Here is a 14,253-nt window from a genome sequence, read left to right as displayed (position 1 = left end):
TGGCACCTGTTTCTTTGGATGCGCGGGTTCAGATCCCACTGCAGCCAAATAATGTTTTTTACATAAAACACGTGCAACAAATGTTTATTTATCATCTACATGAATACAATAATTTCACAACAAGCTATTGGTGACGATGCCCATTGGCTTTTTCTGGTATTGCTTCTAACATTGGAAACGGGGCCGGGTGGTTGACGGGAGCAAATTGAGTTTCCACTTTCTTAGGAGTCGTGGGTTCAAATCCCGAAGGTATGAACTGCCTTCTTTTTACGGAATAACAAACGTAAAAATGTGATTGAGCCACGAAGCTTCATACAAACTTTAACACTTGCTTTGGTGATGATGCAAATTGGCGATTTCTGCGGCAGCTGTTCCAGACCAGGTAGTGTGGCCGAGCGGTCTAAGGCGCTGGATTTAGGCTCCAGTCTCTATGGAGGCGTGGGTTCAAATCCCACCACTGCCAAATCTTGCTTTATATAACACACAACCTGCAAAATATGTTTTGTCAGCTTCTACACGATTAAAAGAGTTCCTGACGAGCTTCTGGTGATGATGCCTATTGGCCATTTTTGTTGGTGATGTCAACGACCACATCGCTTGGTCGAGTCGTGCAAGACGCTGGATTTAGGCTTCTGTCTCTTCTGAGGTGTGAGTTTGTGCCTCACCACTGCCAAAGCTTATTTAAAAATAAAAATAGACCTGCAAAAGATGTTTTTAGCCACTACAATAATAAAATACTTTCCAAACTTTCTACAAGTGTTGATGCCCATTGGCCAGGTCTGGTGTGGCTTTTGAGAAATAGGCAGCGTGGTCTAGCCATCTAAGGCACTGGATTTATGGCACCTGTTTCTTTGGATGCGCGGGTTCAGATCCCACTGCAGCCAAATAATGTTTTTTACATAAAACACGTGCAACAAATGTTTATTTATCATCTACATGAATACAATAATTTCACAACAAGCTATTGGTGACGATGCCCATTGGCTTTTTCTGGTATTGCTTCTAACATTGGAAACGGGGGCGGGTGGTTGACGGGAGCAAATTGAGACTCCACTTTCTTAGGAGGCGTGGGTTCAAATCCCGAAGGTATGAACTGCCTTCTTTTTACGGAATAACAAACGTAAAAATGTGATTGAGCCACGAAGCTTCATACAAACTTTAACACTTGCTTTGGTGATGATGCAAATTGGCGATTTCTGCGGCAGCTGTTCCAGACCAGGTAGTGTGGCCGAGCGGTCTAAGGCGCTGGATTTAGGCTCCAGTCTCTTTGGAGTCGTGGGTTCAAATCCCACCACTGCCAAATCTTGCTTTATATAACACACAACCTGCAAAGATGTTTTGTCAGCTTCTACACGATTAAAAAGAGTTCCTGACGAGCTTCTGGTGATGATGCCTATTGGCCATTTTTGTTGGTGATGTCAACGACCACATCGCTTGGCCGAGTCGTGTAACACGCTGGATTTAGGCTTCAGTCTCTTCTGAGGTGTGAGTTTGTGCCTCACCACTGCCAAAGCTTATTTAAAAATAAAAATAGACCTGCAAAAGATGTTTTTAGCCACTACAATAATAAAATACTTTCCAAACTTTCTACAAGTGTTGATGCCCATTGGCCAGGTCTGGTGTGGCTTTTGAGAAATAGGCAGCGTGGTCTAGCCATCTAAGGCACTGGATTTATGGCACCTGTTTCTTTGGATGCGCGGGTTCAGATCCCACTGCAGCCAAATAATGTTTTTTACATAAAACACGTGCAACAAATGTTTATTTATCATCTACATAAATACAATAATTTCACAACAAGCTATTGGTGACGATGCCAATTGGCTTTTTCTGGTATTGCTTCTAACATTGGAAACGGGGCCGGGTGGTTGACGGGAGCAAATTGAGTCTCCACTTTCTTAGGAGGCGTGGGTTCAAATCCCGAAGGTATGAACTGCCTTCTTTTTACGGAATAACAAACGTAAAAATGTGATTGAACCACGAAGCTTCATACAAACTTTAACACTTGCTTTGGTGATGATGCAAATTGGCGATTTCTGCGGCAGCTGTTCCAGACCAGGTAGTGTGGCCGAGCGGTCTAAGGCGCTGGATTTAGGCTCCAGTCTCTTTGGAGGCGTGGGTTCAAATCCCACCACTGCCAAATCTTGCTTTATATAACACACAACCTGCAAAATATGTTTTGTCAGCTTCTACACGATTAAAAAGAGTTCCTGACGAGCTTCTGGTGATGATGCCTATTGGCCATTTTTGTTGGTGATGTCAACGACCACATCGCTTGGCCGAGTCGTGTAACACGCTGGATTTAGGCTTCAGTCTCTTCTGAGGTGTGAGTTTGTGCCTCACCACTGCCAAAGCTTATTTAAAAATAAAAATAGACCTGCAAAAGATGTTTTTAGCCACTACAATAATAAAATACTTTCCAAACTTTCTACAAGTGTTGATGCCCATTGGCCAGGTCTGGTGTGGCTTTTGAGAAATAGGCAGCGTGGTCTAGCCATCTAAGGCACTGGATTTATGGCACCTGTTTCTTTGGATGCGCGGGTTCAGATCCCACTGCAGCCAAATAATGTTTTTTACATAAAACACGTGCAACAAATGTTTATTTATCATCTACATGAATACAATAATTTCACAACAAGCTATTGGTGACGATGCCCATTGGCTTTTTCTGGTATTGCTTCTAACATTGGAAACGGGGCCGGGTGGTTGACGGGAGCAAATTGAGTTTCCACTTTCTTAGGAGGCGTGGGTTCAAATCCCGAAGGTATGAACTGCCTTCTTTTTACGGAATAACAAACGTAAAAATGTGATTGAGCCACGAAGCTTCATACAAACTTTAACACTTGCTTTGGTGATGATGCAAATTGGCGATTTCTGCGGCAGCTGTTCCAGACCAGGTAGTGTGGCCGAGCGGTCTAAGGCGCTGGATTTAGGCTCCAGTCTCTTTGGAGGCGTGGGTTCAAATCCCACCACTGCCAAATCTTGCTTTATATAACACACAACCTGCAAAATATGTTTTGTCAGCTTCTACACGATTAAAAAGAGTTCCTAACGAGCTTCTGGTGATGATGCCTATTGGCCATTTTTGTTGGTGATGTCAACGACCACATCGCTTGGCCGAGTCGTGTAAGACGCTGGATTTAGGCTTCAGTCTCTTCTGAGGTGTGAGTTTGTGCCTCACCACTGCCAAAGCTTATTTAAAAATAAAAATAGACCTGCAAAAGATGTTTTTAGCCACTACAATAATAAAATACTTTCCAAACTTTCTACAAGTGTTGATGCCCATTGGCCAGGTCTGGTGTGGCTTTTGAGAAATAGGCAGCGTGGTCTAGCCATCTAAAGCACTGGATTTATGGCACCTGTTTCTTTGGATGCGCGGGTTCAGATCCCACTGCAGCCAAATAATGTTTTTTACATAAAACACGTGCAACAAATGTTTATTTATCATCTACATAAATACAATAATTTCACAACAAGCTATTGGTGACGATGCCAATTGGCTTTTTCTGGTATTGCTTCTAACATTGGAAACGGGGCCGGGTGGTTGACGGGAGCAAATTGAGTCTCCACTTTCTTAGGAGGCGTGGGTTCAAATCCCGAAGGTATGAACTGCCTTCTTTTTACGGAATAACAAACGTAAAAATGTGATTGAACCACGAAGCTTCATACAAACTTTAACACTTGCTTTGGTGATGATGCAAATTGGCGATTTCTGCGGCAGCTGTTCCAGACCAGGTAGTGTGGCCGAGCGGTCTAAGGCGCTGGATTTAGGCTCCAGTCTCTTTGGAGGCGTGGGTTCAAATCCCACCACTGCCAAATCTTGCTTTATATAACACACAACCTGCAAAATATGTTTTGTCAGCTTCTACACGATTAAAAAGAGTTCCTGACGAGCTTCTGGTGATGATGCCTATTGGCCATTTTTGTTGGTGATGTCAACGACCACATCGCTTGGCCGAGTCGTGTAAGACGCTGGATTTAGGCTTCTGTCTCTTCTGAGGTGTGAGTTTGTGCCTCACCACTGCCAAAGCTTATTTAAAAATAAAAATAGACCTGCAAAAGATGTTTTTAGCCACTACAATAATAAAATACTTTCCAAACTTTCTACAAGTGTTGATGCCCATTGGCCAGGTCTGGTGTGGCTTTTGAGAAATAGGCAGCGTGGTCTAGCCATCTAAGGCACTGGATTTATGGCACCTGTTTCTTTGGATGCGCGGGTTCAGATCCCACTGCAGCCAAATAATGTTTTATACATAAAACACGTGCAACAAATGTTTATTTATCATCTACATAAATACAATAATTTCACAACAAGCTATTGGTGACGATGCCAATTGGCTTTTTCTGGTATTGCTTCTAACATTGGGAACGGGGCCGGGTGGTTGACGGGAGCAAATTGAGTCTCCACTTTCTTAGGAGGCGTGGGTTCAAATCCTGAAGGTATGAACTGCCTTCTTTTTACGGAATAACAAACGTAAAAATGTGATTGAACCACGAAGCTTCATACAAACTTTAACACTTGCTTTGGTGATGATGCAAATTGGCGATTTCTGCGGCAGCTGTTCCAGACCAGGTAGTGTGGCCGAGCGGTCTAAGGCGCTGGATTTAGGCTCCAGTCTCTTTGGAGGCGTGGGTTCAAATCCCACCACTGCCAAATCTTGCTTTATATAACACACAACCTGCAAAATATGTTTTGTCAGCTTCTACACGATTAAAAAGAGTTCCTGACGAGCTTCTGGTGATGATGCCTATTGGCCATTTTTGTTGGTGATGTCAACGACCACATCGCTTGGCCGAGTCGTGTAAGATGCTGGATTTAGGCGTCAGTCTCTTCTGAGGTGTGAGTTTGTGCCTCACCACTGCCAAAGCTTATTTAAAAATAAAAATAGACCTGCAAAAGATGTTTTTAGCCACTACAATAATAAAATACTTTCCAAACTTTCTACAAGTGTTGATGCCCATTGGCCAGGTCTGGTGTGGCTTTTGAGAAATAGGCAGCGTGGTCTAGCCATCTAAGGCACTGGATTTATGGCACCTGTTTCTTTGGATGCGCGGGTTCAGATCCCACTGCAGCAAATAATGTTTTTTACATAAAACACGTGCAACAAATGTTTATTTATCATCTACATAAATACAATAATTTCACAACAAGCTATTGGTGACGATGCCCATTGGCTTTTTCTGGTATTGCTTCTAACATTGGAAACGGGGCCGGGTGGTTGACGCGAGCAAATTAAGTCTCCACTTTCTTAGGAGGTGTGGGTTCAAATCCCGCCGGTATGAACTGCCTTCTTTTTACGGAATAACAAACGTAAAAATGTGATTGAGCCACGAAGCTTCATACAAACTTTAACACTTGCATTGGTGATGATGCAAATTGGCGATTTCTGCGGCAGCTGTTCCAGACCAGGTAGTGTGGCCGAGCGGTCTAAGGCGCTGGATTTAGGCTCCAGTCTCCTCGGAGGCGTGGGTTCAAATCCCACCACTGCCAAATCTTGCTTCATATAACACACAACCTGCAAAATGTGTTTTGTCAGCTTCTACACGATTAAAAGGAGTTCCTGACGAGCTTCTGGTGATGATGCCTATTGGCCATTTTTGTTGGTGATGTCAACGACCACATCGCTTGGCCGAGTCTTGTAAGACGCTGGATTTAGGCTTCTGTCTCTTCTGAGGTGTGAGTTTGTGCCTCACCACTGCCAAAGCTTATTTAAAAATAAAAATAGACCTGCAAAAGATGTTTTTAGCCACTACAATAATAAAATACTTTCCAAACTTTCTACAAGTGTTGATGCCCATTGGCCAGGTCTGGTGTGGCTTTTGAGAAATAGGCAGCGTCGTCTAGCCATCTAAGGCACTGGATTTATGGCACCTGTTTCTTTGGATGCGCGGGTTCAGATCCCACTGCAGCCAAATAATGTTTTTTACATAAAACACGTGCAACAAATGTTTATTTATCATCTACATGAATACAATAATTTCACAACAAGCTATTGGTGACGATGCCCATTGGCTTTTTCTGGTATTGCTTCTAACATTGGAAACGGGGCCGGGTGGTTGACGGGAGCAAATTGAGTCTCCACTTTCTTAGGAGGCGTCGGTTCAAATCCGGAAGGTATGAACTGCCTTCTTTTTACGGAATAACAAACGTAAAAATGTGATTGAACCACGAAGCTTCATGCAAACTAAAACACTTGCTTTGGTGATGATGCACATTGGCGATTTCTGCGGCAGCTGTTCCAGACCAGGTAGTGTGGCCGAGCGGTCTAAGGCGCTGGATTTAGGCTCCAGTCTCTTTGGAGGCGTGGGTTCAAATCCCACCACTGCCAAATCTTGCTTTATATAACACACAACCTGCAAAATATGTTTTGTCAGCTTCTGCACGATTAAAAAGAGTTCCTGACGAGCTTCTGGTGATGATGCCTATTGGCCATTTTTGTTGGTGATGTCAACGACCACATCGCTTGGCCGAGTCGTGCAAGACGCTGGATTTAGGCTTCAGTCTCTTCTGAGGTGTGAGTTCGTGCCTCACCACTGCCAAAGCTTATTTAAAAATAAAAATAGACCTGCAAAATATGTTTTTAGCCACTACAATAATAAAATACTTTCCAATATTTCTACAAGCGTTGATGCCCATTGGCCAGGTCTGGTGTGGCTTGTGAGAAATAGGCAGCTTGGTCTAGCCATCTAAGGCACTGGATTTATGGCACCTGTTTCTTTGGATGCGCGGGTTCAGATCCCACTGCAGCCAAAGAATGTTTTTTTACATTAAACACGTGCAACAAATGTTTATTTATCATCTACATGAATACAATAATTTCACAACAAGCTATTGGTGACGATGCCCATTGGCTTTTTCTGGTATTGCTTCTAACATTGGAAACGGGGCCGGGTGGTTGACGGGAGCAAATTGAGTCTCCACTTTCTTAGGAGGCGTGGGTTCAAATCCCGCCGGAATGAACTGCCTTCTTTTTACGGAATAACAAACTTAAAAATGTGATTGAGCCACGAAGCTTCATACAAACTTTAACACTTGCTTTGGTGATGATGCAAATTGGCGATTTCTGCGGCAGCTGTTCCAGACCAGGTAGTGTGGCCGAGCGGTCTAAGGCGCTGGATTTAGTCTCCAGTCTCCGCGGAGGCGTGGGTTCAAATCCCACCACTGCCAAATCTTGCTTTATATAACATACAACCTGCAAAATGTGTTTTGTCAGCTTCTACACGATTAAAAAGAGTTCCTGACGAGCTTCTGGTGATGATGCCTATTGGCCATTTTTGTTGGTGATGTCAACGACCACATCGCTTGGCCGAGTCGTGTAAGACGCTGGATTTAGGCTTCAGTCTCTTCTGAGGTGTGAGTTTGTGCCTCACCACTGCCAAAGCTTATTTAAAAATAAAAATAGACCTGCAAAAGATGTTTTTAGCCACTATAATAATAAAATACTTTCCAAACTTTCTACAAGTGTTGATGCCCATTGGCCAGGTCTGGTGTGGCTTTTGAGAAATAGGCAGCGTCGTCTAGCCATCTAAGGCACTGGATTTATGGCACCTGTTTCTTTGGATGCGCGGGTTCAGATCCCACTGCAGCCAAATAATGTTTTTTACATAAAACACGTGCAACAAATGTTTATTTATCATCTACATGAATACAATAATTTCACAACAAGCTATTGGTGACGATGCCCATTGGCTTTTTCTGGTATTGCTTCTAACATTGAAAACGGGGACGGGTGGTTGACGGGAGCAAATTGAGTTTCCACTTTCTTAGGAGGCGTGGGTTCAAATCCCGAAGGTATGAACTGCCTTCTTTTTACGGAATAACAAACGTAAAAATGTGATTGAGCCACGAAGCTTCATACAAACTTTAACACTTGCTTTGGTGATAATGCAAATTGGTGATTTCTGCGGCAGCTGTTCCAGACCAGGTAGTGTGGTCGAGCGGTCTAAGGCGCTGGATTTAGGCTCCAGTCTCTTTGGAGGCGTGGGTTCAAATCCCACCACTGCCAAATCTTGCTTTATATAACACACAACCTGCAAAATGTGTTTTGTCAGCTTCTACACGATTAAAAAGAGTTCCTGACGAGCTTCTGGTGATGATGCCTATTGGCCATTTTTGTTGGTGATGTCAACGACCACATCGCTTGGCCGAGTCGTGCAAGACGCTGGATTTAGGCTTCAGTCTCTTCTGAGGTGTGAGTTTGTGCCTCACCACTGCCAAAGCTTATTTAAAAATAAAAATAGACCTGCAAAAGATGTTTTTAGCCACTACAATAATAAAATACTTTCCAAACTTTCTACAAGTGTTGATACCCATTGGCCAGGTCTGGTGTGGCTTTTGAGAAATAGGCAGCGTGGTCTAGCCATCTAAGGCACTGGATTTATAGCACCTCTTTCTTTGGATGCGCTGCAGCCAAAGAATGTTTTTTACATAAAACACGTGCAACAAATGTTTATTTATCATCTACATGAATACAATAATTTCACAACAAGCTATTGGTGACGATGCCAATTGGCTTTTTCTGGTATTGCTTCTAACATTGGAAACGGGGCCGGGTGGTTGACGGGAGCAAATTGAGTCTCCACTTTCTTAGGAGGCGTGGGTTCAAATCCTGAAGGTATGAACTGCCTTCTTTTTACGGAATAACAAACGTAAAAATGTGATTGAACCACGAAGCTTCATACAAACTTTAACACTTGCTTTGGTGATGATGCAAATTGGCGATTTCTGCGGCAGCTGTTCCAGACCAGGTAGTGTGGCCGAGCGGTCTAAGGCGCTGGATTTAGGCTCCAGTCTCTTTGGAGGCGTGGGTTCAAATCCCACCACTGCCAAATCTTGCTTTATATAACACACAACCTGCAAAATATCTTTTGTCAGCTTCTACACGATTAAAAAGAGTTCCTGACGAGCTTCTGGTGATGATGCCTATTGGCCATTTTTGTTGGTGATGTCAACGACCACATCGCTTGGCCGAGTCGTGTACGACGCTGGATTTAGGCTTCAGTCTCTTCTGAGGTGTGAGTTTGTGCCTCACCACTGCCAAAGCTTATTTAAAAATAAAAATAGACCTGCAAAAGATGTTTTTAGCCACTACAATAATAAAATACTTTCCAAACTTTCTACAAGTGTTGATGCCCATTGGCCAGGTCTGGTGTGGCTTTTGAGAAATAGGCAGCGTGGTCTAGCCATCTAAGGCACTGGATTTATGGCACCTGTTTCTTTGGATGCGCGGGTTCAGATCCCACTGCAGCCAAATAATGTTTTTTACATAAAACACGTGCAACAAATGTTTATTTATCATCTACATGAATACAATAATTTCACAACAAGCTATTGGTGACGATGCCAATTGGCTTTTTCTGGTATTGCTTCTAACATTGGAAACGGGGCCGGGTGGTTGACGGGAGCAAATTGAGTCTCCACTTTCTTAGGAGGCGTGGGTTCAAATCCTGAAGGTATGAACTGCCTTCTTTTTACGGAATAACAAACGTAAAAATGTGATTGAGCCACGAAGCTTCATACAAACTTTAACACTTGCTTTGGTGATAATGCAAATTGGTGATTTCTGCGGCAGCTGTTCCAGACCAGGTAGTGTGGTCGAGCGGTCTAAGGCGCTGGATTTAGGCTCCAGTCTCTTTGGAGGCGTGGGTTCAAATCCCACCACTGCCAAATCTTGCTTTATATAACACACAACCTGCAAAATGTGTTTTGTCAGCTTCTACACGATTAAAAAGAGTTCCTGACGAGCTTCTGGTGATGATGCCTATTGGCCATTTTTGTTGGTGATGTCAACGACCACATCGCTTGGCCGAGTCGTGCAAGACGCTGGATTTAGGCTTCAGTCTCTTCTGAGGTGTGAGTTTGTGCCTCACCACTGCCAAAGCTTATTTAAAAATAAAAATAGACCTGCAAAAGATGTTTTTAGCCACTACAATAATAAAATACTTTCCAAACTTTCTACAAGTGTTGATACCCATTGGCCAGGTCTGGTGTGGCTTTTGAGAAATAGGCAGCGTGGTCTAGCCATCTAAGGCACTGGATTTATAGCACCTCTTTCTTTGGATGCGCTGCAGCCAAAGAATGTTTTTTACATAAAACACGTGCAACAAATGTTTATTTATCATCTACATGAATACAATAATTTCACAACAAGCTATTGGTGACGATGCCAATTGGCTTTTTCTGGTATTGCTTCTAACATTGGAAACGGGGCCGGGTGGTTGACGGGAGCAAATTGAGTCTCCACTTTCTTAGGAGGCGTGGGTTCAAATCCTGAAGGTATGAACTGCCTTCTTTTTACGGAATAACAAACGTAAAAATGTGATTGAACCACGAAGCTTCATACAAACTTTAACACTTGCTTTGGTGATGATGCAAATTGGCGATTTCTGCGGCAGCTGTTCCAGACCAGGTAGTGTGGCCGAGCGGTCTAAGGCGCTGGATTTAGGCTCCAGTCTCTTTGGAGGCGTGGGTTCAAATCCCACCACTGCCAAATCTTGCTTTATATAACACACAACCTGCAAAATATGTTTTGTCAGCTTCTACACGATTAAAAAGAGTTCCTGACGAGCTTCTGGTGATGATGCCTATTGGCCATTTTTGTTGGTGATGTCAACGACCACATCGCTTGGCCGAGTCGTGTACGACGCTGGATTTAGGCTTCAGTCTCTTCTGAGGTGTGAGTTTGTGCCTCACCACTGCCAAAGCTTATTTAAAAATAAAAATAGACCTGCAAAAGATGTTTTTAGCCACTACAATAATAAAATACTTTCCAAACTTTCTACAAGTGTTGATGCCCATTGGCCAGGTCTGGTGTGGCTTTTGAGAAATAGGCAGCGTGGTCTAGCCATCTAAGGCACTGGATTTATGGCACCTGTTTCTTTGGATGCGCGGGTTCAGATCCCACTGCAGCCAAATAATGTTTTTTACATAAAACACGTGCAACAAATGTTTATTTATCATCTACATGAATACAATAATTTCACAACAAGCTATTGGTGACGATGCCAATTGGCTTTTTCTGGTATTGCTTCTAACATTGGAAACGGGGCCGGGTGGTTGACGGGAGCAAATTGAGTCTCCACTTTCTTAGGAGGCGTGGGTTCAAATCCTGAAGGTATGAACTGCCTTCTTTTTACGGAATAACAAACGTAAAAATGTGATTGAGCCACGAAGCTTCATACAAACTTTAACACTTGCTTTGGTGATAATGCAAATTGGTGATTTCTGCGGCAGCTGTTCCAGACCAGGTAGTGTGGTCGAGCGGTCTAAGGCGCTGGATTTAGGCTCCAGTCTCTTTGGAGGCGTGGGTTCAAATCCCACCACTGCCAAATCTTGCTTTATATAACACACAACCTGCAAAATGTGTTTTGTCAGCTTCTACACGATTAAAAAGAGTTCCTGACGAGCTTCTGGTGATGATGCCTATTGGCCATTTTTGTTGGTGATGTCAACGACCACATCGCTTGGCCGAGTCGTGCAAGACGCTGGATTTAGGCTTCAGTCTCTTCTGAGGTGTGAGTTTGTGCCTCACCACTGCCAAAGCTTATTTAAAAATAAAAATAGACCTGCAAAAGATGTTTTTAGCCACTACAATAATAAAATACTTTCCAAACTTTCTACAAGTGTTGATGCCCATTGGCCAGGTCTGGTGTGGCTTTTGAGAAATAGGCAGCGTGGTCTAGCCATCTAAGGCACTGGATTTATGGCACCTGTTTCTTTGGATGCGCGGGTTCAGATCCCACTGCAGCCAAATAATGTTTTTTACATAAAACACGTGCAACAAATGTTTATTTATCATCTACATGAATACAATAATTTCACAACAAGCTATTGGTGACGATGCCAATTGGCTTTTTCTGGTATTGCTTCTAACATTGGAAACGGGGCCGGGTGGTTGACGGGAGCAAATTGAGTCTCCACTTTCTTAGGAGGCGTGGGTTCAAATCCTGAAGGTATGAACTGCCTTCTTTTTACGGAATAACAAACGTAAAAATGTGATTGAGCCACGAAGCTTCATACAAACTTTAACACTTGCTTTGGTGATAATGCAAATTGGTGATTTCTGCGGCAGCTGTTCCAGACCAGGTAGTGTGGTCGAGCGGTCTAAGGCGCTGGATTTAGGCTCCAGTCTCTTTGGAGGCGTGGGTTCAAATCCCACCACTGCCAAATCTTGCTTTATATAACACACAACCTGCAAAATGTGTTTTGTCAGCTTCTACACGATTAAAAAGAGTTCCTGACGAGCTTCTGGTGATGATGCCTATTGGCCATTTTTGTTGGTGATGTCAACGACCACATCGCTTGGCCGAGTCGTGCAAGACGCTGGATTTAGGCTTCAGTCTCTTCTGAGGTGTGAGTTTGTGCCTCACCACTGCCAAAGCTTATTTAAAAATAAAAATAGACCTGCAAAAGATGTTTTTAGCCACTACAATAATAAAATACTTTCCAAACTTTCTACAAGTGTCGATACCCATTGGCCAGGTCTGGTGTGGCTTTTGAGAAATAGGCAGCGTGGTCTAGCCATCTAAGGCACTGGATTTATAGCACCTCTTTCTTTGGATGCGCTGCAGCCAAAGAATGTTTTTTACATAAAACACGTGCAACAAATGTTTATTTATCATCTACATGAATACAATAATTTCACAACAAGCTATTGGTGACGATGCCAATTGGCTTTTTCTGGTATTGCTTCTAACATTGGAAACGGGGCCGGGTGGTTGACGGGAGCAAATTGAGTCTCCACTTTCTTAGGAGGCGTGGGTTCAAATCCTGAAGGTATGAACTGCCTTCTTTTTACGGAATAACAAACGTAAAAATGTGATTGAACCACGAAGCTTCATACAAACTTTAACACTTGCTTTGGTGATGATGCAAATTGGCGATTTCTGCGGCAGCTGTTCCAGACCAGGTAGTGTGGCCGAGCGGTCTAAGGCGCTGGATTTAGGCTCCAGTCTCTTTGGAGGCGTGGGTTCAAATCCCACCACTGCCAAATCTTGCTTTATATAACACACAACCTGCAAAATATGTTTTGTCAGCTTCTACACGATTAAAAAGAGTTCCTGACGAGCTTCTGGTGATGATGCCTATTGGCCATTTTTGTTGGTGATGTCAACGACCACATCGCTTGGCCGAGTCGTGTACGACGCTGGATTTAGGCTTCAGTCTCTTCTGAGGTGTGAGTTTGTGCCTCACCACTGCCAAAGCTTATTTAAAAATAAAAATAGACCTGCAAAAGATGTTTTTAGCCACTACAATAATAAAATACTTTCCAAACTTTCTACAAGTGTTGATGCCCATTGGCCAGGTCTGGTGTGGCTTTTGAGAAATAGGCAGCGTGGTCTAGCCATCTAAGGCACTGGATTTATGGCACCTGTTTCTTTGGATGCGCGGGTTCAGATCCCACTGCAGCCAAATAATGTTTTTTACATAAAACACGTGCAACAAATGTTTATTTATCATCTACATGAATACAATAATTTCACAACAAGCTATTGGTGACGATGCCCATTGGCTTTTTCTGGTATTGCTTCTAACATTGGAAACGGGGCCGGGTGGTTGACGCGAGCAAATTAAGTCTCCACTTTCTTAGGAGGTGTGGGTTCAAATCCCGCCGGTATAAACTGCCTTCTTTTTACGGAATAACAAACTTAAAAATGTGATTGAGCCACGAAGCTTCTTACAAACTTTAACACTTGCTTTGGTGATGATGCACATTGGCGATTTCTGCGGCAGCTGTTCCAGACCAGGTAATGTGGCCGAGCCTTTTAAGGCGCTGGATTTAGGCTCCAGTCTCTTTGGAGGCGTTGGTTCAAATCCAACCACTGCCAAATCTTGCTTTATATAACACACAACCTGCAAAATATGTTTTGTCAGCTTCTACACGATTAAAAAGAGTTCCTGACGAGCTTCTGGTGATGATGCCTATTGGGCATTTTTGTTGGTGATGTCAACGACCACATCGCTTGGCCGAGTCGTGTAAGACGCTGGATTTAGGCTTCAGTCTCTTCTGAGGTGTGAGTTTGTGCCTCACCACTGCCAAAGCTTATTTAAAAAATAAAAATAGACCTGCAAAATATGTTTTTAGCCACTACAATAATAAAATACTTTCCAAACTTTCTACAAGTGTTGATGCCCATTGGCCAGGTCTGGTGTTGCTTTTGAGAAATAGGCAGCGTGGTCTAGCCATCTCTAAGGCACTGGATTTATGGCACCTGTTTCTTTGGATGTGCGGGTTCAGATCCCACTGCAGCCAAAGA

The 14,253-nt window shown here is 43.3% G+C and overlaps 17 non-coding genes across 17 annotated transcripts; all 17 read left to right on the top strand.

The window, feature by feature from the left end:
- Positions 1–381: 381 nt before the first annotated feature.
- On the top strand, positions 382–463 carry TRNAL-UAG (transfer RNA leucine (anticodon UAG)). Its single transcript has one exon. It is a non-coding gene; the product is annotated as a tRNA-Leu (tRNA).
- A 755-nt stretch (positions 464–1,218) lies between these two features.
- On the top strand, positions 1,219–1,300 carry TRNAL-UAG (transfer RNA leucine (anticodon UAG)). The gene has a single exon. It is a non-coding gene; the product is annotated as a tRNA-Leu (tRNA).
- A 755-nt stretch (positions 1,301–2,055) lies between these two features.
- TRNAL-UAG (transfer RNA leucine (anticodon UAG)) lies at positions 2,056–2,137 on the top strand. The gene has a single exon. It is a non-coding gene; the product is annotated as a tRNA-Leu (tRNA).
- A 756-nt stretch (positions 2,138–2,893) lies between these two features.
- TRNAL-UAG (transfer RNA leucine (anticodon UAG)) lies at positions 2,894–2,975 on the top strand. The gene has a single exon. It is a non-coding gene; the product is annotated as a tRNA-Leu (tRNA).
- A 756-nt stretch (positions 2,976–3,731) lies between these two features.
- On the top strand, positions 3,732–3,813 carry TRNAL-UAG (transfer RNA leucine (anticodon UAG)). The gene has a single exon. It is a non-coding gene; the product is annotated as a tRNA-Leu (tRNA).
- Positions 3,814–4,569: 756 nt separating this feature from the next.
- TRNAL-UAG (transfer RNA leucine (anticodon UAG)) lies at positions 4,570–4,651 on the top strand. The gene has a single exon. It is a non-coding gene; the product is annotated as a tRNA-Leu (tRNA).
- Positions 4,652–5,406: 755 nt separating this feature from the next.
- On the top strand, positions 5,407–5,488 carry TRNAL-UAG (transfer RNA leucine (anticodon UAG)). The gene has a single exon. It is a non-coding gene; the product is annotated as a tRNA-Leu (tRNA).
- Positions 5,489–6,244: 756 nt separating this feature from the next.
- On the top strand, positions 6,245–6,326 carry TRNAL-UAG (transfer RNA leucine (anticodon UAG)). Its single transcript has one exon. It is a non-coding gene; the product is annotated as a tRNA-Leu (tRNA).
- A 757-nt stretch (positions 6,327–7,083) lies between these two features.
- On the top strand, positions 7,084–7,165 carry TRNAL-AAG (transfer RNA leucine (anticodon AAG)). The gene has a single exon. It is a non-coding gene; the product is annotated as a tRNA-Leu (tRNA).
- Positions 7,166–7,921: 756 nt separating this feature from the next.
- TRNAL-AAG (transfer RNA leucine (anticodon AAG)) lies at positions 7,922–8,003 on the top strand. The gene has a single exon. It is a non-coding gene; the product is annotated as a tRNA-Leu (tRNA).
- Positions 8,004–8,744: 741 nt separating this feature from the next.
- Positions 8,745–8,826, top strand: TRNAL-UAG (transfer RNA leucine (anticodon UAG)). Its single transcript has one exon. It is a non-coding gene; the product is annotated as a tRNA-Leu (tRNA).
- Positions 8,827–9,582: 756 nt separating this feature from the next.
- On the top strand, positions 9,583–9,664 carry TRNAL-UAG (transfer RNA leucine (anticodon UAG)). Its single transcript has one exon. It is a non-coding gene; the product is annotated as a tRNA-Leu (tRNA).
- Positions 9,665–10,405: 741 nt separating this feature from the next.
- On the top strand, positions 10,406–10,487 carry TRNAL-UAG (transfer RNA leucine (anticodon UAG)). Its single transcript has one exon. It is a non-coding gene; the product is annotated as a tRNA-Leu (tRNA).
- A 756-nt stretch (positions 10,488–11,243) lies between these two features.
- Positions 11,244–11,325, top strand: TRNAL-UAG (transfer RNA leucine (anticodon UAG)). Its single transcript has one exon. It is a non-coding gene; the product is annotated as a tRNA-Leu (tRNA).
- A 756-nt stretch (positions 11,326–12,081) lies between these two features.
- Positions 12,082–12,163, top strand: TRNAL-UAG (transfer RNA leucine (anticodon UAG)). Its single transcript has one exon. It is a non-coding gene; the product is annotated as a tRNA-Leu (tRNA).
- A 741-nt stretch (positions 12,164–12,904) lies between these two features.
- On the top strand, positions 12,905–12,986 carry TRNAL-AAG (transfer RNA leucine (anticodon AAG)). Its single transcript has one exon. It is a non-coding gene; the product is annotated as a tRNA-Leu (tRNA).
- Positions 12,987–13,742: 756 nt separating this feature from the next.
- TRNAL-UAG (transfer RNA leucine (anticodon UAG)) lies at positions 13,743–13,824 on the top strand. The gene has a single exon. It is a non-coding gene; the product is annotated as a tRNA-Leu (tRNA).
- Positions 13,825–14,253: the final 429 nt, after the last annotated feature.

Source organism: Petromyzon marinus, chromosome 61, assembly GCF_048934315.1.
Source record: "Petromyzon marinus isolate PM22_M1 ecotype Great Lakes invasive population chromosome 61, UKy_Petmar_22M1.pri1.0, whole genome shotgun sequence".
NCBI lineage: Eukaryota > Metazoa > Chordata > Hyperoartia > Petromyzontiformes > Petromyzontidae > Petromyzon > Petromyzon marinus.
This window is presented reverse-complemented; position numbering and strand designations above follow the sequence as displayed.